Below are 7203 nucleotides of genomic sequence, written 5' to 3' on the forward strand. Positions count from 1 at the left end.
TTTTGAACACTTTTTCATGTGTCTGCTAGCCATTTGTATGTCTTCATTGGAAAAGTGTCTCTTTGTATCTTCTGCCCATTTTTTGATTTATTTGTTTCTCGTGTATTGAGTTTGAGAAGTTCTTTGTAGATCTTGGATACCAGTATTTTATCTGTAGTGTCATTTGCAAATATATTCTCCCATTCCGTGGGCTGCCTCTTAGTTTTTTTGACTGTTTCCTTGGCTGTGCAGAAGGTTTTTATCTTGAGGAAGTCCCACAAGTTCATTTTATCTTTTGTTTCTCTTGCTTGTAGATGTGTCATGAAAAAGGTTGCTTTGGCTGATGTCATATAGGTTGCTGCCTATGTTCTCCTCTAGGATTTTGATGGATTCCTGTCTCACATCGAGGTCTTTCATCCATTTGGAGTTTATCTTTGTGTATGGTGTGAGAGAGTGGTCCAGTTTCATTCTTTTGCATGTAGCTGTCCAATTTTCCCAGCACCATTTATTGAAGAGACTGTCTTTTTTCCACCAGATGTTTTTTTCCTGCTTTATCAAAGATTAGTTGCCCAAAGAGCCAAGGGTCCATTTCTGGGTTCTCTATTCTGTTCCATTGGTTTATGTGTCTGTTTTTGTGCCAGTACCATGCCATCTTTGTGATCCCAGCTTTGTAGTACAGCTCGAAATCCGGCATTGTGATGCCCCCAGCTTTGTTTTTCCTTTTCAACAATTCCTTGGAGATTTGGGGCCTTTTCTGGTTCCATACAAATTTAAGGACTATTTGTTCCAGTTCTTTGAAAAATGTCATCGGTATTTTGATCGGGATAGCATTGAAAGTGTAGATTGCTCTGGGTAGTATGGACATTTTAACTATGTTAATTCTTCCGATCCGTGAGCATGGAATATTTTTCCATCTTTTTGTGTCTTCCTCAATGTCTTTCAAGAGTGATTTATAGTTTCTAGAACATAGATCCTTTACGTCTCTGGTTAATTCCAAGGTAACGTATGGTTTTTGGTGCTATTGTAAATGGGATGGATTCCCTAATTTCTCTTTCTTCGGTCTCATTATTCGTGTATAGAAATGCAACTGATTTCTGAGCATTGATTTTGTATCCCGCCACATTACTGAATTGCTCTACAACTTCTAATAGTTTGGGAGTGGATTCTTTTGGGTTTTCCATATAGAGTATCATGTCATCTGCAAAGAGAGACATTTTGACTTCTTCTTTGCTGATTTGGATACCATTTATCCCTTTTTGTTGTCTGATTGCTGTTGCAAGGACTTCTAGTACTATGTTGAATAATAGTGGCGAGAGTGGGCATCCTTGTCGTGTTCCTGATCTTAAGGGAAAGGCTTCCAGCTTTTCCCCATTGAGAATGATATTTGCTGTAGGCTTTTCATAGATGGCTTTTATGAGATTGAGAAATGTACCCTCTATTCCTACACTCTGAAGGGTTTTAATCAGGAAAGGATGCTGTATTTTGTCAAATGCTTTTTCTGCATCAATTGAGAGGATCGTATGTTTCCTGAGTCTTTTCTTGTTGATATGATGTATCATGCTGATCGATTTGCGAATGTTGAACCACGCTTGCATCCCAGGTATGAATCCCACTTGGTCATGATGGATAATCCTTTTAATGTACTGTTGGATTATATTAGCCAATATCTTGTTGAGGATTTTGGCGTCCATATTCATTAGGGAAATCGGTCTGTAATTCTCCTTTTTGAGGGGGTCTTTGCCTGGTTTGGGGATCAAGGTAATATTAGCCTCATAGAATGTGTTTGGTAGCTTTCCTTCTGTTTCTATTTTTTGAAATAGCTTTCGGAGAATAGGTATTATTTCTTCTTTGAATGTTTGGTAGAATTCCCCAGGAAAACCATCCGGGCATGGGGTTTTTTTATTTGGAAGGTTGTTTATCACTGCCTCAATCTCTTCATAATTAATTGGCCTGTTTAAAAAATCAATTTTTCCCTGTTTCAGTCTTGGTATTTTATAGGTTTCCAGGAAGGCCTCCATCTCTTCCAGATTGCTTAATTTATTGGCATATAGCTGTTGGTAAAAGTTTCTAATAATCCTTCCAATTTCATTGGTGTTGGTCGTGACCTCTCCTTTTTCATTCATAATCTTATTAATTTGGGTCCTTTCTCTATTCTTTTGGATAAGTCTTGCCAGTGGTTTGTCAATTGTATTGATTCTCTCAAAGAACCAGCTTCTAGTCCTTTTGATCTGCTCTACTGTACTTCTGGTTTCTAATTCATTGATTTCTACTCTAATCTTGGTCAACTGCTTCCTCGTGAGTGGATTAGGCCTGTCCCTCTGTTGCTGTTCCAGCTTCTTGAGTTGAGAATATAAAAACTGCATTTTAGATTTTTCTATTCTTCTGAGTGAAGCTTGGATGGCTATGTATTTCCCCCTTAGGACTGCCTTTGCAGTATCCCATAGGTTTTGGACCGTTGTGTTTTCATTCTCATTGGTCTCCATAAATTGTTTAATTTGATTTTTGATTTCCTGGTTTATCGAGTCATTCCTGAGCAGGATGGTTCTTAGGCTCCAAGTATTTGAGTTTCTTCCAAATTTTTCCTTGTGCTTGAGTTCCAGTTTCAGAGCGTTGTGGTCTGAGAATATGCAGGGGATAATTTCAGTCTTTTGGTATTGGTTGAGACCTGTTTTGTGTCCCAGAACATGGTCTATTCTTGAGAATGTTCCATGGGCATTAGAATAGAATGAGTATTCTTTGGTTCTGGGGTGTAGTGTTCTATATATATCTATGAGGTCCAACTCATCAAGTCTGACATTCAAAGCTCTTGTTTCTATGTTGGTTTTCTGCTCCAGTGCTCTGTCTATTGCTGATAGTGGAGTGTTGGGGTCCCCTACTATTAACGTATTTTTATCTATATGTCTCTTTATTCTGGTTAAGAGTTGGTTTGTGTATCTTGCTGCTCCCCTGGTGGGGCCATATATATTTATAATTGTCATATCCACTTGTTGGATACATCCTTTAAGAATAATATAGTGCCCTTCTGTGTCTCTAACTATAGTCTTTAGTTTAAAATCCAATCTGTCTGATATGAGAATTGCTACCCCAGCTTTCTTTTGAGGTCCATTGGCGTGAAAGATGGTATTCCATCCCTTTACTTTCAGTCTGAATGTATCTTTAGGTTCAAAATGAGTCTCTTGTAGACAGCAAATGGATGGGTCATGTCTTACTATCCAGTCTGCAACCCTGTGTCATTTTATGGGAGCATTAGGCCATTTACTTTGAGATTGATTATTGAGAGATATGATTTTAATGATGCCATGTTGCCAGTACAGTCTTTGTTTCTATAGATTGTGACTTTCTGTTCTGTATCACTCTTGGGGCCTTTTTACTTTTATAGAACCCCCCCTTAATATCTCCTGTAGGGCTGGTTTCGTGGTTACGAAATTGGTCAATGACTGGCCATTCTGGAAGGTCTTTATTTCTCCATCCATTCTGAATGACAGCCTTGCTGGATAGAGGATCCTTGGCTGCATGTTTTTCTCTGAAAGAGCTTTAAAAATGTCCCCCCAACCCTTTCTCTCATTCCAGGTCTGTGTAGACAGGTCTGACGTAATTCTGATACCTTTGCCTTGGTACGTGAGAAATTTCGTTGCCCTGGCCACTTTCAGTACTGTATCCTTGGATCTAATATTTGCGAAATGCACTATGAGGTGACGTGGTGTAGGTTTGTTGTGGTTGAGCTTGGGAGGGGTCCTCTCTGCCTCTTGGACATGAATGTTTGTTTCCCTTGCGAGATTAGGGAAGTTTTCAGCTACAATTTGTTCAAATATCTCTTCTAGACCTCTGTTTTTCTCCACCCCCTCGGGGATGCCGATGATTCTGATTTGGAATGCTTCATTGAGTCAGTAATCTCCCATAACCTACATTCTTGACCATGGATTTTTCTGAGTCCAGATTCTATTTTAGCTTTTTCTTCTACTAACCCATCCTCCAATTTGCTGATATGTTCGTTCTTCTGCTTCATTCACCCTGGCCATCAGAGCCTCTAGTTTTGACTGCATTTGGCTCATACAATTTTTAATTTCTGCCAAATTCACTCTCATTTCCACCCTTAGAGATTCTATATTCTCATTAACATTTTTGTTAATACTTTTTTCAAGTCTACACATCATCTTGACCATTGTTACTCTGAATTCCATTTCTGATAATTTGGTTATATCCATATCCATTAGTTCTGTGGCAGAGGCCACAGACTCTGTCTTTTCTTTGCTGGGGGAGGGGGCAGATTTCTCCTTCTCGTCATTCTGATGAGGAGAGGTTGCGGGGTTGTCCAGAGCCCAAATTATTGACCAGGATCCAAGCAGTGCGCACTTGTTTTATAGGGACCTTAAGGATGTGGGCTTCTTGATTTTTCATCCTGCCTTCTGGGGGTGGGGCCTGCTGATATCAGGCAACCTTGTTTGGGTAGAGTCTCCATGTCCCCTGGGAGGGGGGATGGGAATGGGCACACTGTGAGCAGGTATTTCCAGGCTTTTGTTCTCTGGCAGCTTTCCCTGGCGGTTTGCTGTGCCTCTTCTGAGAGTCAGAGCAGCAGTGGCCGAATCTCAGCCTCTGTCTCAGAACAGAGGGATTGTGGACCGTTCTCCACTGATGTTCTGGCCACTTTAACTCTGTTTCTGTTGGTGCTGCTCAACCCTGCAGCGTCCTGGGATGTGCGCCCCACACCCGGTGTCCCAGCCCTCACTTCCAGGGCCGGCATGTCTCTGTCCTTTGTGTTTCTAACACCGCCAGCCGCCAGCCGCCCCGCGCGCTCCGAAGCTCTGGCCCTCAGTCTGGTGGCATGCGTTCCCGGCTCACGGTCCCAGTCCGCTCTCTCGGGGTGCCGGTCCGCCCGCTCCCCCATGCAGGTGGCTACTGCTTCCTGGTGCTGGAATGCGGTGGCTCCCTCCCCCTTCCATTTATCTTCTGATATCTGTGCCCGGTTTCACGGCTCCCCGCTTTGTACCTCAATACTCAGCGCTGGAGATGTTCATTTGTAGAGATCCAGATGTATCTTCCTGTGTCTCAGGCTGATTCCGTGGATGTTCAGGCTGGTCTGGTACTTATCCAGCTCGACTCGGGACTGGCTGAAAAATGGGTCCCCTACTCCTCCGCCATCTTCACGAATTTTCCCTTTTAAATTCAAAAGTGGGTTTTTTGTATTGACATCCATTTAAATGGCAGAGTAGGAATTGCAGGTGCCTGTTCCTTTCCAGGCACACCTAACAACTGGGCAAAAACTGTCAGAATCAACCTTATCAAAACACTATAAGATATTAAAGATTAAACAGCAACCAAAACAGTTAACTAGAAGAAAGACCACTGAAACACAGCACTCAAAGAAATCTCTGTCAAACCACTAGTTTAGCTTAGCATTAAAGTAAATTAACAAGAGTTTTCAGAGATAGTACAAGACAAAGTATAGTCTTTACAAAAAAATTGCTTAGAAGAAACACTAATAGTGAACAAACAAAACATACAACAAGCAACAACAAATCACAAGGAGGATGAAGCATCTGAATTCCAGAGTTAACACATCATAATGCATAAAATGTCCAGTTTTCAACAAAAAAAAATTATGAGGCATGCAATGAAATTAGAAGTGTGGCCCACTCAGAGGAAAAAATTAATTAATTAGCAGAAACTTTCTATGCAGAAGTACAGACATTGGACTTACTAGACCTAAGACTTACTAGGAAGACTCAGCTGTCTAAAATACGCTCAAAGAGCTAAAGGAAACCACTGACAATGAAATAAAGGAAACTAAGAGGATAGAGTCTCACAAAATAGGGAATATTAATAAAGAGATAGAAATTATAAAATGCAACAAAATAAAATTCTGAGCTCAAAGTACAATAACTAAAATGAAAAATTCATGAGAAAGGTTCAACAGCAGATTGGAGCAGGCAGAAGAAATATCAGCAAACTTGAATAAGTCAGTGAGATTACTAAGTCTGAGGAGCAGTAAGAAACTATAAAGAATAAAAATGAATAGAACGTAAGAGACTTGTATGACACCATCAAGTGAACCAACATATATATAGTAGGGGCCTCAGAAAGAAAGGAGATAGAAGTAAAGGGAGAAAGAATATCTGAAGACATAAAGGCTGAAAACTTTCCAACTTTGAAAAAAAAAGGCACAAATTTACATGTCCAAGAAACCTCATATACCTCTAAGTGGGATACATTCAAAGAGATCTACACAAAGACACATTCAATCAACCTTTCAAAAAAATTCAGAAACATGAAAGTAACAAGAGAGAAGGAATGTTCACAGACAGGGGACCCTCAATAAGATTAATAGCGAATTTTTCACCAGAAACCATGGAAGGCAAAAGGCAGTGGATGACATATTTTAAGTGCTGAAATTAAAAACAAGAACTGTCAACCAAGGACACTTATAACAGCAAACTTAAATACAAATTAGTGCATTCCCAGATTACAAACAAAAAAGGCTAAGGAAGTTCCTTGCTAATACACCTCCTCTGAAAGAAATGCTAGAGAGTCTTCCAGATAGAAATGAAAGGACAGTAGACAGTAATTCAGTGTCATACAAAGAAATAAAAAACACTAGAAAATGTAATGACATAAGTAAATATAAAAGCCAATATTATTATATTTTTGGTTTGTAGCTCATCTATTTTTCCTATTGATTTAAAAGACAAATGCATTTGAAATTATAATATATAAATATATTTATATTATATAAATATATAATACATAAATATTTATATTATATAAATATATAATATTAAAATGGGCACATAACATAGAAAGATGTAATTTCTGAGAATAACAACATAAAAGAGGAGTAACAGCAATGTGTACAGATTTTTTAATGCTTTTAAAGTAAAGTTGATATTTATTCAACTAGGTTGTTATTAGTTTAAAATGTTCATTGTAAACCCCAAGGTAACCACTAGAAAAAACCTTAAAAATAAAAATAAATGAGAAAATAATTAAAATGATATACTATAAATAATCACAAATGAAGGTAGTAATAGAGGAATTAAGGATCAAAATAGGTATGACATATGAAAAACAAATAGCAAACTGTCAAAAGTAGTTCATTCATTATCAATAATTAAATGTTAAAGGATTAAATTCTAAAAGTCAGAAATTGGCAGAATGAATAAATAACGTGCTCCAGCTGTATGCTGTTTATAAGACTTACTTTGTATTGAAAGATGCAAATGAATTGGA

Source organism: Ursus arctos, chromosome X (genome assembly GCF_023065955.2).
Source record: "Ursus arctos isolate Adak ecotype North America chromosome X, UrsArc2.0, whole genome shotgun sequence".
Lineage (NCBI taxonomy): Eukaryota > Metazoa > Chordata > Mammalia > Carnivora > Ursidae > Ursus > Ursus arctos.